General features: G+C 35.8%; 1 protein-coding gene across 3 annotated transcripts in view; it reads right to left on the bottom strand.

Moving 5' to 3' along the window:
• sh3bp4a (SH3-domain binding protein 4a) overlaps window positions 1–10,899 on the bottom strand; it is a 56,678-nt gene extending 45,779 nt beyond the window's left edge. The window contains exon 1 of one of the 3 annotated variants that reach the window (NM_001316330.1): window positions 10,786–10,899. The gene's annotated coding sequence lies outside the window, so the exon portion shown is untranslated. Of the gene's footprint in view, window positions 1–10,601; window positions 10,680–10,785 lie in introns of those variants that run through there. The other 2 variants (XM_005161697.6, XM_073936354.1) reach the window with 2 other exon arrangements.
• Between the last annotated feature and the right edge of the window lie 10,323 nt (window positions 10,900–21,222).

Genomic DNA, 21,222 nt, shown 5'->3' with positions numbered 1-21,222 from the left:
TCTTTCACACCTAGACTTTTGTTTCGGAACCTGGCACGTTTCCCCAGTTAGTTCCTTTGACATATGTGAAACCAGCAATTGCGATCGGAACCGCGCCAAAACAATCCGCCTGAGATCGCCTGAATGAGGTGGTCTTGGCTCGATTAAAATGAACTATGGAGTGAATCAATTGTAGTGAGAAAGCGATATGATTCAACGAACGAACCAGGCTAAATCACACGGTATTATGGATATGTAATAGCCATATATAAGGCTATATGAAGAGAGAATTACGAGTAGGGCGAATGTTATTCCTACTGGTAAATGTGCATTTCATGTCAAATGCGAAAGTGACAGCATGTTGAACTATTAACGAGAGCTGTTTATCCGTTTATCAAATTGCAGTCTTGGTTTATCTGTTATTTCTCTCTATAATGTAAAGCCTAATGCATAATACTATCTGTAAGAAATCTTACCTCTGATTTATATTTTGTGACTATGTCTGTGAGTGTCACCATTTAAAATTAAAGCGCAGCTTTTCGCTTAATGTCTTATTGCCATAAATTAAAATGAAGGACACATGACAGCTGAGCGGGACTGAAAAATATACCCTGAAACTTTGACCAATGTAACGAGAGTTTATTCGCAAGTGACTTTTAGCTATTTTGGTCAGTTTAAAAACTTTGCCATGTGAAAGCAAACTGCACCAAGAACAAAGTGCGACATTGTAACAATTTTAAACCCTGTTTCGGAACAGCATTGTGCATCACGGGTACAATTTATAAACAGCAGGACTGCAGAAGCAGGCAGGAAAGACAGATTTAAACTCCATCATTGATAATCTTAGTTTGAAAATGAAACTGAATTCCTTCGTTTAACAGGGTCTAAATGACAGGGCCAAATATTTTGTTTAATTCCGGAATCGGAACTAGGAATCAATAAGAATCTAAATTGGTAAAATTTGAATGATACCCAACCCTATCGCCCATACATAAAAACAATTCTAGCAACATTTCAGCAGATTGTGTAACATCTCTATCCCTATTGGAGGTGTTAGTGTAGTTAAAAAACAAAACAGTATTTACTATAAATTACTATAGTATATTTTCAGGTAGGTGTCTAACAACTGAAAATAAATCTGAAAATAGAGCAGGTATCGCAGCCTCTGTTACGTTTTGCAGTGCACTTTTTTTTTGTAAACATTTACTATTATTTCTTTAGGATATGCATTTTCACATTCTGATTCCAACGCATAATTATTAAACTGAAAAAATGACAATAATTAAAAATTCTCAAGAATAAAATATTATGTGTTCTTGGGAAGAGCTTCCTTGCATTGTGATATTATATTGTCATGGCATAAAAATGACAATGATATTGTATATTACAATATATTTTGGTGCGATATATCGTACAACAAAAAATAGATATCGTGACAGAACTAGGCAGCACACGACAATAAAAAAATAAACAATAAAATAAATAAATAAAAAATAAATAATAATAATTAATAATAAAAAATAAAAATCACAAAACTATTTAATAATACATTTAATTGTACAAATAGTTTACATATCACCGATTAACACTGTAAAAAAAATCATAAATTTATTTGTTACTTTAGTTAATCAGGTTCCAACTAATTTATTTTAGCTATACAAAGTTTAACTCAATATTTTTAGTCATATATAACTTTAAGTGATTGGAAAAGTTAAATTGATTCGACTAAATCTGATTATAATGGTGTAAAAATGTTAAATAAACTCATTATTTCATGGCGCGTTAAATAAATACCAATTCAACATTATTTTTCTCCAATAAGAACATTTCATACATAAAATACGAGCAATTCTCAACACATTTCAATCTATAGCTAGAACAAAAAAGAAGAAAGCAAGCTAGTTTATACAAACACTCATCTGCGGCCGATGAATCACCAGGAATCAGAGGGTTAGACAACAGGCTTAATCTGGAGCCCCAGACGGTCCAGCGTCTCATGTTTTGAGTCCCAAAAACAAACCGCCCAGGTCTTGGTCCTGATCCCGGCTCAAGACACCCACTGATACCATCAACAATACACTCCCTCATCCCGACACACACCAAAAGCAAAAGAGAGTGCATAATTCTAGGTTATTTAGAGTAATGCTAACCCTTAGCTCAACTGAAACTAGCGGCTTTCTTTAAATATAGTCCCATAAGGCTGAATGTCTATAATAGCTGCTCTCGTATTGGAAGAGCAGCCGATGGGAAGTGCAGTGGAAATGGAGTTGGATGTTGTTAAGTGTCTCTACATCAGGCCGGGTTGCCTCAGGATAAACGTTGTAGAAGCCACAGTTTACTTACAAATGTAATCTCTCTGGATGGCCAAATCTGAAACATTAAATCCTCATAAAATGATCTGCCACTCTTTTTTTTTTTTTTTTCTCCACAGTCTACGGTCATCTGACTCGAAGGGGATTTTAACACTGCTGTTTTAAGCTGGACTAACAGGGGTTTATGTATAGTGGACAGGACACAAATAATAGGACGAGTGTTTTTTGTTTTAAGCTGATGGGCATTTCTGTGAAAGTTTCACATTTGATACAAGTTAAGCGGATTGAATGGCATCTGTAATATGTTGGTTGTTCGATCATTTTGTTTTGGTGTTTGAAGTGTTGATTTGTTTAATGCTAAAATTGGTGTAAAAGGTTGTCGAAATTGGCAAAACATTTGATATAGATGATCTTAGGGTGCTTTCCCACCTGTGAATCGATTCAGTTGTTCCGAAACAGAGATTACAATTGTTACATTGTTGCTCTTTGCTCTTGGTGTGGTTCGCTTTCACACTGCAAAGTTTCTAATCGGACCAAAAGAGCTAAAACAAGTCACGTGCGAGTAAACTCTCCTTACATTGGTCAGAGTGTCAGGGTTTATTTTGCAGCGTCCCGCTAAGCTGTCAGGAGAGGTGGTGGTTTGGTGGTGATTGACAGGGTGTGCGCGCGCGACGTGTCTGAGGAGAGACGCAGTGGGGAGGGGCGAGAAGGGTGTGCGACGATGCCTATTTGAGGACCGGGAGGGAGACGCGAGATTACCGGGAGATCATCACTCGTTTGCGGGCATCAGGAGACTCGCGAAACTTCCCGCCATACTCATAATTCTCTCTTCATATAGCCGTAAGCCTATTACATATCCATAAAACACTGTGATATAACCGCGCTCGGATCGGATCGCTTTCTCACTGCAATCGAACTGCTCCAGGGTTCGTTTCAATCAAGCGGAGACCACCTCATTCAACTTTGGCGCGGAACAGAGCACGATTGCCCTGTTCACATATGCCAAACGAACCGCGCTAACTGGGCAAACGAGACACGTTCCTAAACAAAAGTGTAGGTGTGAAAGCACCCTTACACTAAAATGAAAGTTGATATTTATTTTCGACTTAAGATATTAAAGATTCTTAGTAGAATGATGTACTTACACTTGATATTTTTAAGCAAATCACTTTTGGTGATCAGACGTTATAGCTGTACAGGTTTCAAATGGAAAATTTAAGATGTTGAAAGTTGTCATCATCACCATTAATACCTGATAACATTTAACAACCCTAAATTAGGGCTTGACGATATCAAAGAGCTTAGAATGACCAAGAGGCGACACTCAATAGAACGTTCCATTGGAACAGCAGCGCCCAGCAACAGCCCCGGATTCCGCCATTTTGGATTGAAAGCTATCAGCTGTCTATTGGATCTTATTGCTGTGGCGATGGCAAGCAGCTGCTTAGTTTTTTATTTATTTATTAACATTCATCAGGTTAAAGATGTCAGATTAGCGTGAAAACCAGGCGTAACCATAACAAATAGTATGCATTTTAAAACAAAAACGCATTAGGGTAAATGACACCTAAAATATCTTAAACTTGTCTACTTTCTGACCACTATCAGAGGTTCAAATGCTTTTCTGACCACTGTCAGAAAAGCATTTGATCAAATCGTTTTCATGGTGTAGATGCTCATGTGGTTGAATGAGTTCAAACTCCTAGAAAAGACTGGTTACTCTTTGTCAATTGATGAAACACATGATCGATATGGGGCATGTTGAAAGATGCATGAAAATAAGATATTCTGGTCACTTTGTTCCAAAACAAAGATCACAATCATAATAGTAGTTGTCATCCATCCTTTTCATTAGCTTTCCTGCTCACTCATAAGCTGCGCAAATGCCCTTTAACACGGAGCACGGCATGATAAAACCGAGGCATCAGCAAACTGTGCTTTTACACCCAAAACAAAGTGATTGATTGTATATGCCAAATTCATGTCTCTTCAAGGGATGCCGCTGACCACAAAAATTCATTTTTTGGCAGCCTGCCCACTACAACGCTCCTGCTGGTTATCTTTTTTTCCCCTCCGCTTGTGAATGTGTCTTTACATTTTCCCCAACCTCTCTAACTTGCACGATATACTACAGTAAATTAAGATAAAGTTTGCTACTACATCAGAAACACAAACCATCGATCATGATCAGGGCTTTAATAAAATATTAACCTTACCACCGGATCCCATTTTCTCTACAATTTCATGCCACAAAGTTTCTGGTTCACTCAACGTTTTGAAGTCATTGTGATGTTTATAATCTTCTATAATCTTTTAGAAAGGCATTATTTTGCCATAAAACGTTTGCATGTGATGTACAAGCTCAAATCTAGCAGGGAAAAAATAAACACGCTTTGGCGTACCGTGATTGATCACAGCTGGTGTCAAGAGCCTCAAATAGATCTATTGTTTTGATTCAAGAGCATCATAGTAGCACATTTGTTCTGATGTGTTGCATCGAGTGCTCATGTGAAAGTGATGCTGTGGAGCATGATAAAACAACAAGGAACTGTTCGCTATAAAATCTGAAAACAAGTGGTCATGGGAGACAAAGACATGTCACTACCAGATGGAAGTGAAATACTTCTCAGCAGAACACATGCTAATGGCAAATGGAAACATGATACTTAAAAGACTAAGTGGAAATGAACTGCCAACTATTCCAGCATAGGTTTTATGCAGTGGAGGCATGGAGCACCTGGAGGAAACCTGTGAGGTAACGGTGCTAATCACTGAACCACCGTGCCGCACCGAAGTAGAAATTGTAACAATACAAATAAAAAGAGTTTGTGTAGTAAATAGGCTCAAAACTGATGTTTTCCAAATGGATGTGCTACTGTTTTCATCCAATGAGTGTAACAAAAATAAATCCTTACTTCCTGATAAACTGGTGCTAAATATCAAAAAGATAAAAGAAGATTTGCTGTGTTCAAAGAGTCTTATTTCATAATAAATTACTCATTGGAAGCATAGACGGTCAAGTTAACAATACTGAACCACTCTGATGACAGACTTTGGCTAAGGGATTTTAAATGTTGTGCAATGTGATCTGGTTGCTGGTTTGTCTATTAATAGGTGTGTTCGACTTCATGTAGCCCTGCGCAGACCGATCGAAATCTGTCTTAAAACGGTGCATATCGGTTAGAAATTTTGTCCAACTTGACAATGCGCTCACTGTCATTTGTGCTATCAAAGTACTGCAAACACTCCGAGATTAGTTGGCGGACTCAGTCTGAGCAGCATCTGAAGAGTGACTGCAGGAGCTGCGATGTCCACACTGATATTACACGATTGGCTGGAATCATCACATGACAACAACCATCTGCGTTTCAGGTTTGTTATCAGACAACTTCCGTCTCACAAACTTCCAAACAAACAACTAACTTTTAATTCAATCTCTATCTTGTACATACAGTGTCATGCAAATTAAAAGACTACAAATATTTTACTGCAGTATTCACCTTTTTTTTGATAAATAATTTGTTTATAAAGGCTATATTAATTGCATAGGTTTATTTGCAACCTTTATCTATGCAGAGCATTTACTATATTCAGCTCCATAAGCGATTTAAATAATATATATTTTAGTGAATAACCAAACATCAGCTCAAATAGTTAATTCATTTGTTGAAAGTGAACTATAATTTGTAGAAAATATATTCGGTTTTATTTGCACTGTAACTCTTTTGTTGTTATTGCAATAAAGAGTTAGAAGTAATTTCAAGGGAATACTGCATTTCAGCAAGCAAAATATTTACAAAAAGGTTTTTGGTTAGAAAATTGACCTTTATGTATAGAAAATTTTGCTAATAAGATAAGATTAAGAAAATATTTTTTCTTTTTATGCAAAGCTTCTGATATTTAATTGACTACAGCGAACTACAAGCGCCGAAGTATCCGACCACACGGACTCATTTTCAACTCTGTCCCCGCCTGCGCTCGGCTAATCTCGTTGAATGCCAGCTGAAGTCATGGTTTATTTTGAACACACCTATTGTTTTCCATTTTTATTGCCACATCATATGTTAAAACAATAAACACATGACTTTTTTTGATGTGCATTCGGGAACTTATTCAGTAAGTATGTTTCCTTTATAATGTATGTGCGTTTTTGATTATCGGATAAAAAGTTTATTCTGTCGAGTTATGTTCATGCATTTTTTTTTTCGCGCATCTTGATGTTTTCATTAAGCATTTCTATGCAATATTCTAATGTGTGCGTTAAAAAGGTGGATGGAAACAGATGATTTTATACACATCTGATGAAGCATCAGGAATTAACTAAATAAAATGTAGCACAAAAATGATTATTTTACTCTCAGGAAACTCATGGCTTATCACTTTGTAGCAAATCTTTAGTTACACTACAAGTATGTTACTGACTGTACAAGCATCATTTGTTTATTTTTACAAACCAAAAAGCACATCCAAAAATCAAACAAGACCTTTCTCTGGGGTTACAAACAGCAGGTTGTTGACAGAGTTCACTTTTATATTGAATCTGGAACATTCCCTGAGAAAAAAATAATAAAAATCAAACGCATTGTGACTCAACAAAAGTGGTTTCACTGCAAACAAGCTTAGAAAAAGAAGCCACTGTTATATTCAATGATAAAAGCATTATAATAGGGAAGTGACAGCCTTGTTATTCAAAATACACAAGTGAACACGAACACACACAGATATATGCTGCAAAAAGAACACTAAAACATCAGAACACAATCCACTATAACCACCATTAAAAGCATTACAACCCATCAAATTCTAACCATTAAAGTCAGTATATTTGGGACATATTCCATCAAGATTTATTGCTTTTAACATACAACCAGAAGACAAGAAATGATCTGTAGAAACCTTAAGAAATCATTATAGCTTCCATTAAATCCAATGTAATTTCCAATGTAACCATCAAAACCATTACAAACCAACCTTTCTTTTTTTCAGCGGGGGATGTAAAGTAGCAGCAGCCATTTGTTCTCCACGCCATGCATATTTAATACACCACGTAACTTGAAAATAAATTGTTAATATAACAGGGGGAGGCTGAGGTCTTGTATGGGGGAAAAAAAAATACGAGACAGAGTTATGCCACAGGTCAATCCGGTTCCATTCAAAGTCTGAAAGGAATGTGGGAAAGGGAGGGAGGACGAGGAGAGGCGATAGACGGCTGGGAATGGGAGTGCAGAGGGAGGGGGAATGTATAGGATGTCCTCCTCACTGTTTCAAATAACCACCGGGGTGGTCGCGACTATCAAACACTGATAACCACGGTAACAAATAACCAACTGTCAAGCGAAAACAAGTCATTCCTAATGAAAACGCACCATGGTGACCATAGTTACAGCAGTTTAGTGACTTAAAATTAACCATTGTTATTAAATACATTGCATTTTCAGTAGAAACGAATAGTAGTTTGACATTCTCAGTGTGTATTAATAATTCCGTAAGGTTAATTAGACTTTTTGCCAACTTTTAACTATAGCGTACTTCCAAAAAAAAACAGGCTTTACTTATTTTAGGTTGTCTTGTTTCCAATGCGAACATCTAAAAAAAAAAAAAAATCCTAAAACAATAAGCATTTTGTTTACAAATTTGTATTTATACTTATTTATTTAGATTATATTTTGTGAGTAATTGTATTTGTTGCAATCGCTTTTTGAAATTCTATTTTTTGTATTATGTTAGGCACCTAGGGTCTGAGAGTAATCCTATTTCAATTCTCTGCATGTCCTGTTCATGCGGTTGAATTGATTTTCTAGAAACCGAATAATTTTGTCATTTTAAGAAAAAAAAAACTTGTTAAAATTAAGTAATTTCTTCCTTTAAACAACTAAAATATGATGCCAGTGAGGTAAGAAAAATAAACTTTTTTTAGATTGTTTTACTATTTATTTGATTAGAAAAAAAGACAAAAACTTTCCCAGTGATGGGTTGCGGCTGACAGGGCATCCGCTGCGTAAAAACGTGCTGGATAAGTTGGCGGTTCATTCCGCTGTGGCGACCCCGGATTAATAAAGGGACTAAGCCGACAAGAAAATTAATGAAAGAATGAAAAAGACAAAAACTATAAGCAAAAATGTATTATTTGCAGTTTGTGTAGCTAAAAACTGAAAATGGAAGCTTAATTTATTCACCCACAGGTCATCCAAGATGTTGGTGACCTTATTTGTTCTTCAGTAGAACTTTAAATAGCTTATGCCATGGCCGGTGATTGTTTATAACATTGTTAAAAAGTACAGCTAAAAAAAAAAAAACCTGATAATACATTATGGACTTTTTGGTGTAAATGATCAGTCTGTGCAAGATCCTGAACATTATTTACATCTTTAATCTGCAACACGCTCGACAACAACAATAATGATGTATAAGCAATTTCAGATTCATGGATGCGAGATTTGCAGTAAAAACTCAAAACATAAAAGTTCACATAGAAAGTATGTTCACATTACATTGAAATAGCTGTTTATATTTTCCAGAACAACTGACCACAGAGTTAAGGGACCAGAAAAATATCAATCTGTAAACATGTTTTGTACTTTATATGAGGAAAATAGATATGCGCAAGGATGTGACCAAAAAATGGATATGCAGTATACAACATACATTGTAGAAATTCTGTGAATTAAACTGCACAACCCAAAAGTAATAATGCTGATCAAAAGGATAAAATATGTCTCTCTATAGAAAAAAACGGATTTATTTTATTTTATTTTATATTTGACATTTTTGTATTTATGAGGGAAAAAATGTCATTATGGATGTGACATCTCTCCGTTATGGATGTGACCGATGGGAAATTGCCACTTGTGTGACTTTGGTAAATCAAATCAAATGTAATCGTTTGTTATATTTCTAAAGTACACTGTAAAAAAAATCTGTAATTTCACGGTTTATTTCCAGCAGCTGAGGTGCATTAAATTACAGAAATTTACTGTAAAATAACGGAGGTCGAATTACAGAAATTTACCAGAAATTAAAATTTTATGTATATATCCTGTCATTTAATGTCCGTTATTTTATGGTAAATTTCTGTAATTTAACGGCGGTTATTTTGCTGCTTTGTTCTGCCACCCCAGCTGCAAAACATAGACCATTAAATTATGATTTTTTTTTCAGTGTACTGTAAAATACAAACCTACACCGACACAAAAAACTTTTAAACAGTTTCCATATTTTGGTGAAAACTTTTTTTTTTTCATGGCAAGGTTGACATGTGCACAGAATTGCTTCTACAGCAAAAAATAAAAAAAAATGTGAAGGTAGTATTACTTTCTGAGTTGTTTTGTTTAGTTGTTGTAAATAAGAAGCAGCTTTTCTTACAAGACCTCACTGTACAGTTAGGATCCAGCAGTATTAAATTTGTGTCGCCTGTATAGCGTTTTTTCACTCTCAATGTGGCGTTAGCCATAGAATAACGTTTTACGAATTGCCAAAGCTTAACAGTTCTAGCTTTAAAAAAAATAATAATAATCTTTGTTACTTTTTTATTAAAGAAAAACAGACTGAGGTAAAGATGGTTATATATATATATATATATATATATATATATATATATATATATATATATATATATGTATATATATGTATATATATATATATATATATATATATATATATATATATATATATATATATAATTATTCGTTCATTTTTAAACAGTGAAAAAAGTGGTGTTTACCACACTGATTTGAATATTTGGTCTGAAATAGCATAAAAGTACAACTTAAAAACATTATCACTATGAACAATGTCTTCTGATGGTCATCGCCTGCTAATGAGATTTCCCTGTTTAAATTTGGTTATAAACACTTTTCTGGAATTATATTATTGAGGAGGACGTCTGAATATGCGAATATAAAACCAACTTTACCTCAATGAAAAACAATCTTGGTAGTCCTGCGAGTGATTAAATTAACAGCAAAGGTTCATTTTTCGAGTGAACTATCCCTTTAAGGGACACACACTTAGACAAACCACTATAAATTTTCAAAAAGACAGACATTTTATATCGTATTACAGTCATGAATAGGCTACATCTATTCATTTACACGCTCAAAAAAATAAGTGACGGTTCGCAAAGAGAATTATAAAAACCTCTAATCTATCAAAAGACAATAAATTCCCAATAAGCAAGTCCATTCAGTCACTAAATGCATCATTCTTAGTTCTAAAACATGTTTATTTGTACTATTTTAAAACCGTATACATTATTCACGACGGTTTAATAATCTACCCTTTCAAGTTAATTCATTTAACAATTGAATTCACCTGATATCCCCACAACTTCAGTGCTGTGGAAGCTGATGAAATGTTAGAAGAAACGCATGTTCTACTTGACACCGACACTGTAACACAAACATTTCGGAGGTTTCCAAATATAATCCGAGTCCTTTCTAAAGCAGCCTAGAGGATTAAGAACAGACACAAAAGCGCAAGGATAGCATGAACTCACCTCTGCATTCCTGATATGTTTATCCAAAGCAGCCCCGCAGTTGTAGTGTTGAGTTGCTCACTTCACTTTGTGCTCCTTTGTGGCTCTTGGGCAAAAACGCGTCTCGCATCGCATCCGGGCGGGGCCAAGAGCGCTGCTGATGTCACAGTGATGGGCGGGGTTTGTAAGGGTGATGGGCGGAGCCTGGAATCCGGTGGTTTGCCATCTGTCACCGCGGGGGCCTCTAGGAAAATCACGTTTCCCTGGCGTCTAGAGTTTGCCTAATCAATTATTAATTTGACTGAGTGATGATGGGGATGATATTAATTTTATCTCCAGCATATCAGGCTTTCCATCTCCTTCATACTTGTACACTTAAGCACAGATTGATTTTTACTTCTAAAATGGTATCTTATTATAACTAATATATAAAGTAATATGAAATCAAAAGTATTAGATCAATGTTTTTTAATCTATATTTGTACTTTTTTATTTGAAGTACTTTCAAATATAATTAGAAAACTGATGTCTCTATTCAAAGCAACTTACAAATGAGAAATATCAGAAGCAATTCATCATGAAATGACAGATAATCATTAGAAGTGTGTGTAAAATGAGGTTTCAGACATTTAGAGAAGTCCAGGGGAGAAAAAAGGCAAAGGTTTTTTAATTTATTTATTATTTATTTATTTGCAGGATGTGGTTAAAGTCTTATGGAAGAGATTATGGAAAATATTATGTTGTCAAATGTTGCCTAGGGAGAGTTTATGCTTTCAGATTATGCAATATGAATTTAAAATTCCTAAAGCATAAAATGATTTAACCTTTAGGACATTTTAGGACAAACTGCCATGAAGCATTTTGAAATTATATTTGTTTGGAGTTTGTGTCTGGAATTTTAGGACGAGATACTAAAAAAGCAAATTCCTTTAAAATATGGTGACCGTGCTACAATTTAAGAAAACACGTCTAATTACAAAAACGCCAGCAAATTGAGAGAAAAAAAATCATCATTTTTTTGACAGCACACATGCTGCATATTATCTCAACGCAAACACATATTTAAAAAATGTGCTGCATTTTCTCATAACGCAAACAATTTTCTCACATTCATTCTTTCATTTTCTTTTTGGCTCAGTCTCTTTATTAATCAGGGGTCGCCACAGTGGAATGAACCGTCAAGATATCCAGCATATGTTTTACGCAGCAGATGACCTTTCAGCTGTAACCCATCACTGGGAAACATCCATATACTCTCACTCACTCACATACACTACAGACAATTTAGCGTACCCAATTCACCTAACACATGTCTTAGGATCTGTGGGGGAAACCGGAACACCCGGAAAAAACCCACGCAAACACGGGGAGAACATGCGAACTCCACACAGAAATGCCAACTGACCCAGCCAGTTCAAACCAGTGACAAACTTGCTGTAAGACGAGTGAACTACCCACTGCGCCAACGTGCTGACCGCATTTTCTCACAACACTTTGAAGTAGCACAGAACACAAGATAAATGTTTCAAGGAGACCCTAAAATTTGATGGACCAAACTATTCAGGTTATGGCTATTTAGGCTAGTGAATACTAAAGACAAGGAAATCGAGATATTAAAATAAAAAAACGAAATAACTCATCTTTCAAAGATAACTTCACTGAGCAATAGTCATGGCACAGCGGCGTCCGATACATTTTTGGATCCCTTTAAAACATTGCTATTGTGTTCCGTTGTTTTTGTGTTGTGAGAAAATGCAGCGTGTTTTATTAATTTGTTTGTGTTGTGGGAAAATGCAGCTTTTTTAATGTGTATGCACTGTGAGGATTTGCAGCACATGTGCTGTCAAACGGATGTAAATTCTTCCTTAATTTGCTGGTGTTTTTTTGTTTTGCATGTGTTAAGCTCTATTGGCCACAGTATGAAAACAAAATTAGGCCAAAATACATTGTTAAATATCAAAGAAAGCTTCATTTTTAGCTTAACTACATAATGTCAACCCCCCCTCCCAAAAACGAAAAAAAAAAAAATCACTGTGCAACTAAGTTTGATTTTGAATAAGTTAAGAAGACAACATTTTCTTTTCGGGTGAACTTTAACAAATGATTAGAGAAGTAGTAGAGTAGACTAGACAAATGTATTGTTAGCCTAGCAAATGCTAATGGATCACAAAGAATCCTATACATCACACCCCATTGAGTTTGACCATAAATAAATCATGACAAACTTTGCATTTAAACAAATAAGCTTTTCTAGGTTCAGTATTAAATATTATAGTAGTCGAGAGCTGAATTGTTAGCATAACAACATGCTAATTATTCACAGTAGAGGTGAAATAGTTGGGAGTTTGCTTTTGTTCAAGGCCCAATATTCAAGCAAAATCAAAGAACAAACTGGTGTGAAGACATTTTGTATGAAATACAACCAAAACAAAGTTCCTCTGGTGTTTATTTCAGGAACTCGAAAACAACTTTTCTATTTTCCTGGCTAGTTATTATTGTTCCATGAAGAATGCATGACATATAGATGTGGCTCCGAGGCTCCGCCTCTCTTGATGAGGAAATCTGTTGTTCATTTCTTCTGCTCAGTCTGTCATGGTGAAATAAATAGATAAACAACCTGCAGAGCTCAAGTAGCAGTTAAATTTGAATTTATTGAAAGCAACACCGTAAATAATCCTGTAAAACTGCTTTCGTTATGTAATGTAAAGGTAAACACAAGTAAACATGATGCAACTTGATTGTCAAATTGCAGAACTTGAGCAAACACATCCACCTCGATCAGATGCGCTTCTAGCTGTTTTGTTCTTATGCTGTCATTTTTGTGGTGTGTTTTGAGAAGAAAGTGCACAATATTTAAAATATTCATAAACTGTTGCCAACAACATGGGCAGCATTGGGATAAACCACAGCAAAGGTAACCTATTTCAACTTATTTTTTTTTTACCTCAGTTGAAGGACAAAACTGATGTATATCAGAGCCTTCAAGGTAAAAGATAACTCTAGTGTACTAAGAAATTGATGCGCAGCTCATAAATGTTGTACACAATCTGCTAATAAAAACATCTCTTTTTTTGCTAAAATTATGTAACACTTACAATTAAGTCTCTGTTAGATAAAGTGACAGGTCACAATTCATTCTATTAACTACTGGCTTATTACATGCCTACTATTAAGATATTAACTGTTCATTAGTGGTTATAAAGTATAATCTTTTGCTGCATACCCAATAGATAACTAGCAATTAATACACAGCTAATTAGTAGTTTGTTTAGCTAGTAGAAGTTTAGTTTAGTAGTTTAGTTCAGTTTGGTTTAATTTTCACTGCTGAAAGTCCAAACACTAAAGAGCAAATCCATCGATGCGCAACTAAAGTACCAATAATGTTAGTTAACGCAAACAAACAATACATCTATTACAGTATTGATTCATCTTTGTTAACATTATTTAATACAAAAATAAATTTTTAGTCACAATGGTAGTCACATTAACTAGTCTTTAGCTTATAATAATGCATTATTAAATGTTGAAATGAACATTAACCATGATTATGTAACGTTAAATACATTAACTAATGGAATGTTATTGCAAGTTGTGCATCAGTGTGTCTTTGCGAGAGAGATAAAGAGAGTTAAAAACCAACTACGAGACAAAAAGCCTACAGTTATGAGTGTGAAGTTTCAGAATGCTACCAAACAACAAAACCTTTATATATATCCACAAATATGTGAGGGGTCTGTGGGGTGATGCTCAAGGGGCCTGTGGAATAATTTGATAGTAGTTTCAAGGGAGGGATCGGAGAGCCACAGCTATCTTTGAGACAACAACAAAGAGCCTCCTCTTCACTCGGAGCATCATGCCCCGCGCTCTCCAGAGGGTGTTTTCAGTTGCGAGAGAGGGAGAAAATGCATTGAAAAACATGAAACACAACATGATATGTGCTTTCACAGTGCATGTGCCATAAAAAACACCTTCGTTTGGTGCAAATGAACTAAATAAAATTATTAAATAGACAGTGATCCACTTTGTTCAATCGAGGATCAAACATTTTGAGTTGCGCGTTGGCTTGACAGACACCTGTCGCCACGCATGAAGAGATACTACACAGTTCATTAGCCTCCCTGACATGATGTCAAAGTTTGAGGTAGAGTTCGCTCTCAGAGGACGGATTTTTGAAAGGAAACATAACCAAAAGCAGACTCACACGCAGCTGTTTGGTTTTAAAGGTTGTGCTGAATTAGCATAGAGCCATGCAAGCGGAGAACTCATTATACGTGAGTGCGTCCTCTTGTTGACATTTGTAAGGTTTCCGCACAGGCCTGTTTACTCTTATTCTGAGTTTTAGCCTGAGGTGTATGCGCACAAAATGAAAAAATATATGACACGCCAAATGTGTTTGTATAACAGCTTTAATGTAAGCTTTATGTCAACGCCATGATGCAGATGTTAAGCAAATATGTAGTGTACAAGCGGATACAAATTCATATTAACTATTAAGGTCTCCTTTAATACACTTAGGGCTTTGAGATTTTTGTATTACAGTGGTGTATATGGCTAAAACAGCATTTATCAACCCAGGCTCATTCTGATTACGTACCTTTATACACATATATGGAGAGAGCAAAATACATACCAGGAGCTATGTTTTTTTTGTTGCAGTTTTTGCAAATCCATCAGAAGTTGCTGTGTACGCTTTTTCAGTTCTCAAATTTTTACTAGCGAGTGCCATTCGTACCTGCTGGTCTTGCAAAAATCCACCATAGGCCGATGTTGACTGACTGACTGACTGACCAACTAACCGATCCCCCACCCTCCTTCTTCCCTAAACCCAACCAATAATGTTTTAAAAAGCACAGACTGACCCACCCACCCCCTTTCCTAAACCCAACCACAGTGTTTTCAAAAGCAATCCAGAAAAAGAAAAGCCCCCTGATATTTACCACGATTTCAGATTTTATTAGATTTTACCATGTGTTATTTACTTGTTTATTTTATTTTTGCCTTTTGTTTTTGTCTTACTTGCTTTCTGGAACCGTTCTTCCCCAGACTCAAACTCCGTTGTCGCGGTCAACTCGGCTCTGCGTCTCAAGTCCGTCAACACACGTATCGAGCTACACTGTAATAAATTCTGGTTGCCTTAATTGTTTAAGCTGAATCTAATTCACCTTATGAATCCGTTGATCTTATATTATGTTAAACTGACTTAAAACAGCTTACGTAACTTTTAAAATTAAGTTTGAACATGATTAACTTAGTTTAATAAATAACAATGACCTAAAAACATATGTTGTCAGGACGAATTGATCATATAATTTTCTATAATGTCTCGTACTAGTGACAGCGGAAAAGCCGTCCATACGAAGGTAAGAGGTCAGCTGATAAGCGAGAAAAGGAACATCATCATACCGCCCTATATCGTTTGTTTTAAAGATGAAAGGCAGCCATACGTAGCTCTGGCTACATAATTCGCAGTCTCCAGAAATGTACATAGGGCTACGTTTTCAGAATGAGCCTATGTTGGTATTTATCCAGCCTGATCTCAGGAGGAAACATAAACTCATGTAACTTCATTTGTATGGAAATGTAACATTTTTAAAAAGTGCCGTGCCCTCAAACTCCAGCCCTTAACCTCTATGGAGCCAGATCAGTCTCAAAAATAACACGTTTACAAAACAAAATTCATACATGCACAGCATAATTCATATGGGTTGTTTCTCAATATGCGTTTTTGTCTGTACTTGTATTTTTGTGTCCTTGTGAAACGTCATCAACTGTCGCCAAAGTACTGTTCCATTTCAAAGTTCACAACTTGCCAAGTACTGATCCAATTCCTGGATGTGTACTTGCTCCGCACCTTTTGCCAAGGAAGTATTGAGAGGTGACTTGTGCGAACTTGCAAGACACAGGTATCCCAGAATGCACTGCAGATTAACCAGTGAAAGCTTATAACGGAGGGAAAAAATACTCCTGTTTCGTCACAAAAAAAACTTTTAAGAGTTTTTCAGATGAGAATGTAGCTAATTTAAACTCGAATCGGCAGTTTATGTATAAAAATAGCGCGTCTTTATTATGTGCCTCGGTTATGTGGACTCTGACCCCCAGCCTTTCAGCTATAGTTTCGTCATCATCTCCCCGCCGAGAGCAGCTTTAATCATCCAGTCCATTACACCATCACAGATGTACCGCTGAATTGCATCTGTCTATTGTAGTTAAACCCTGATATTTAATAGACTTTGTGAATATCTAACAGTTTTTGGTCACATATATATATATATATATATATATATATATTCCCAGATGTATTATTTTGTTACATTTTATAATTGTCTTAAATTATGTTACTGTGTGGTATGCTGTTATCTTTATTTCCTATTGTTTTCGTCTTGTATTTTATACATGTATGTCCATTATAGTTTATTAAAGCTGATAATCAAAAGACACGAGTCTGTGTATAACACACTTTACTTCACATAGTGATTTATGTTTAAATCAAAAATACAGATTTACAATATCAATATAATTTTAATTTTAATTATAAGGCCGTGCTTTATATAGTTAAATAATTTTATTGTTAATTACAGTGAACTAATGAATCCATGGAGGTAAGAGACATTATAAAGTACACTGTCGTTCCATTTAAAGAAGAACACAACTTGTGTCTTCGTGTCCTCTGGAGTTCGTTCTTCCATGTCTGAACTTCCAATGACGCAACTCTGAACTTTGCGGTATTGAGAAACAGCCATATACAAAATCCAATTCTTAAATTCAAAACCCAAATCATATACACAAATCTAATTCTTGTGCATTTATGAACTGTGTTTTGAATTTACGAATTGGATTTTGGACCTGTGAATTGTGCTGTGGATGTTTAAACTTTATTTTGTAAATGTGTTATTTTTGAGACTGATCTGGCTCTATATGACCCTACTTTTTATTGGAGGATGAACAAATACTAAAGTGGAGCCAATGAATGAGATTTTACAAAATAATACAAATTAGCTACTTAATCTAAAAGTTACAAATTGCCATGAGATTACATTGTATTTATATTATGTTGGCCTTTAAAAAGGACAGTTAGACAAAAAAAAATCATCATTCATCAACCCTAATGTGGTTCCAGTAAAACTTTAAATGTGAATAAATCATTAAATAATATACACTTTAGTTGATCTGCCTTTTAAATATGTTTTCTAGGTTCACTATAAGTGAATTATCAAATATTAAAGGAGAGAACTGCATTCTCAGCATAACAGAATGCTAATGTTTCATAATATGAAATTATGCAACATTATGCGATAAAGTTTGAATAAATAATAGTGACGTTTTAATTTTAGGTGAACTATGCCTTTAAGAAAAGGTTCACTAAAAGCTTATTGTTCAATATAATTGAGAGCTGCATTGTTAGCAAAATGCTAATGTATCACAAAGGGGTTCAATGACAACATTGCACCCCCTTGGGCTTGACTGTGATTGAATCATGATAAAAATTTGCATATAAACAAGTGTTTTCTACATTCACTACATGCTAACTTTCAGATATTACAGTAGAGAGCTGCATTGTTAGCATAACAACATGCTAATGTTTCACAATGGGGTACAATATTGAACCCCACTGAGTTTGACTGTGAATAAATCATAACAGAATATTCATTTTGACTGAGCTATCAATTTAAATGAATTTTTTCTAAGTTCACTACCAGCTAATTTACAAACAGTTGCAGAGAGCTGCATTGTTAGCATAACAACATGCTAATGATTCTCAATGGGGTCCAAATGCAATGCTGGATTCCTCTGAATTTAAATAAAACATGACAGAATATATCTTTAAACTAATATTTGTTCCCTACTAGAAGCAAATCATATAAAACGCCACAGTAGAAAGCTGAACACATGCTAATATTACACACTTCATCAAAAAAGCTATCTTTTACAGTAAATATTCTAACTCTTGCAGCATATCTCTGACTTCCATTATAAGCGGATGAATCTAAACATGACGGTTTGTTTTTTTTTCAAACCGAGGGAGGAGTTGAAAGAGTTTTCAGTGGTTACTGGCAGCACATCACATCTTGTGTTTAACTCAGTACGTTCTGCTAAAGGTATGTGCTGTATCTGTAAACCAGCGAGAAAGGTTCAAGCTGTTTCTGTTGTTATTATCTGCATCTATCGCCAAACAGAGGGCATTTGTGCAGATGGCAGTAGTTTCAGTGGCCGCTCTGCATTCTCAGGCATTGACTCAGAGGTTTTTCTGTTTGGGAACTGAACTATGGGAAACACACAGGGGTATTCAGGCGGCCACATCCTTATCTGGACGTCTATTTGAGCTCCGAGGTCAAGCGGTGATGGTGGTGCGGTTACGCATTGACACACCTGGCTGCAAAATAAACACTAAACGTGAGAATTTTGACAGTAAGTAAAGGCATTTAAGAATAAAATGACTATAATTTGACTCATAGGAGATCACATGACAACATTTAGGTCAGTTAACAACGTAATGTGTCGGGGCTGGAAATTTTTCCTCAGCCAGAGTAATCTGTAAAACAAGTCACAGTGGGCAGCTCCTGTCAGAGGTTTGAATCATTTCCAAAGCGCTGTTAACATTAAAAACCTAGGGTGCGCACGCACATGCGCTCACAACACAATGATGCAAGGGATTGTAATTAACAATTTAAAAAGATCCAGGGCTGCTTAGATGTAGTGGGTGTTGTTCAAAAAAGATGTGTGTGGCATGGCACACATGGTGAACAGAGTGTTATGTCTGGCCGCTATTAAAAGGAAGAAATAAAAGCAGAGAGAAATGGCTTGTGCCTGTGTGTGTATAAATGAATAAAAATTATATAGTGATGTGCCAAACAGGGCCACCTATGAACTTTCATGTAATTTTTAGACAATCCCAAAGGACAAAGGTAAGGTGCTTCCCTTCATTTTAGGTAATAACATTTCCAGTATTAATAAATGTCATATTAAACATCAAATATGAGATAAAAAAAAAAAAAATCATTCATGACTAACGAATACATTTAAAAACTGGTAAAAAGTATAAGAAAAAAGTTTCATACAAATCAAAACATACATTTTTTTTTAAGTATTGAGGTCATCCATTCATTCATTTTCCTTCAGTTTAGTTTCTATTTCAAAGGTCACCACAGCAGAATGAACCACCAACTATTCCAGCATATGTTTTACGCAGTGGATGCTCTTTCAGCCACAACCCAGCAATGGGAAACACACATACACTGTCATACACTACGAGCAAAGTTTATTCAATTTACTGAACCATAGACATACCGCATGTCTTTGGACTGTGGAGGAAAACGGAGCACCCTGAGGAAACCCACGTGAACACAGGGAGAACATGCAAACTCCACACAGAAATGGTCCAGCCAGGACTTAAACAAGCAACCTTTTTGCTGTGAGGCAACAGTGCTAACCACTGAGCCACCGTGCTGGCCTAGGTCTACTCATAAACTTCATTCATTTTCTTGTCGGCTTAGTTCCTTTATTAATTCTTGCCACAGCAGAATGAATCGCCAAGTTATCCAGCAAGTTTTTATGCAGCGGATACCCTTCCAGCCGCAACCCCTTTCTGGGAAACATTCATATACACTCATACACTACGGACAATTTATCCTACCCAATTCACCTGTACCGCATGTCTTTGGACTGTGGGGGAAACCGGAGCACCCGGAGGAAACCCACGCGAACGCAGGGAGAACATGCAAATTCCACACAGAAACGGCAACCGAGCCGAGGCTCGAACCAGTGACCTTCTTGGTGTGAGGCGAACGTGCTACCCACTGCGCCACTGCGTCGTCCTATTCATAAACTTAAATATCTTAATTCTTTTAAAAAGGATTTTTTTTTAAAAGTCATTAAGAAGTAATGATTTCCATTGAAATTTTGTATCTTTTATCTTTTAAGTTTAATGTAAATTAGTGTTATATTTAAAAACTATTGTATCCTAAGGATTTTTTTACACTTTCAAGAATAAAGGCACAAAAGCTGGTAATACCTTTTCAAAAGGTACATTATTATACCTAATGGTCTGTTTCCACTCAGCGGTACGGTTTGGTACAGTAAAGTATGATACACCTTTATTTCCATTTCCGTGGACAAAGTTACTAAAGTACAAAAATTGTGCCATACCACTTTTTTGGCACCGTGTAATAAGTGTATCTAGTCCAGTAGTACAGTACAGCATTAAAGGGTGGACCAATAGAATCGCTGCTGAATGCTATTGGTTGACAAAGAAAAGTCACTTGTACAACAAGACAACACAAGACGCACCAATTATAAATACACAGACGAAAAGAGCACTGTAATAATACAATGATGGCATACAGCAATGGACCACGGTCAACCCAAGCTCAAACAAACTTGTCGTTTTCATGCGACAAACAGCCACACGCCAAGAAGCAAGAGCAGGGTCTGCTGTATGTCCTCTAATGTTGTTTACGTGTG

Source organism: Danio rerio, chromosome 22 (genome assembly GCF_049306965.1).
Source record: "Danio rerio strain Tuebingen ecotype United States chromosome 22, GRCz12tu, whole genome shotgun sequence".
Taxonomy (NCBI): domain Eukaryota; kingdom Metazoa; phylum Chordata; class Actinopteri; order Cypriniformes; family Danionidae; genus Danio; species Danio rerio.
Note: the sequence above shows the minus strand (reverse complement) of the source record. Positions and strands in the feature narration are given on the sequence as shown.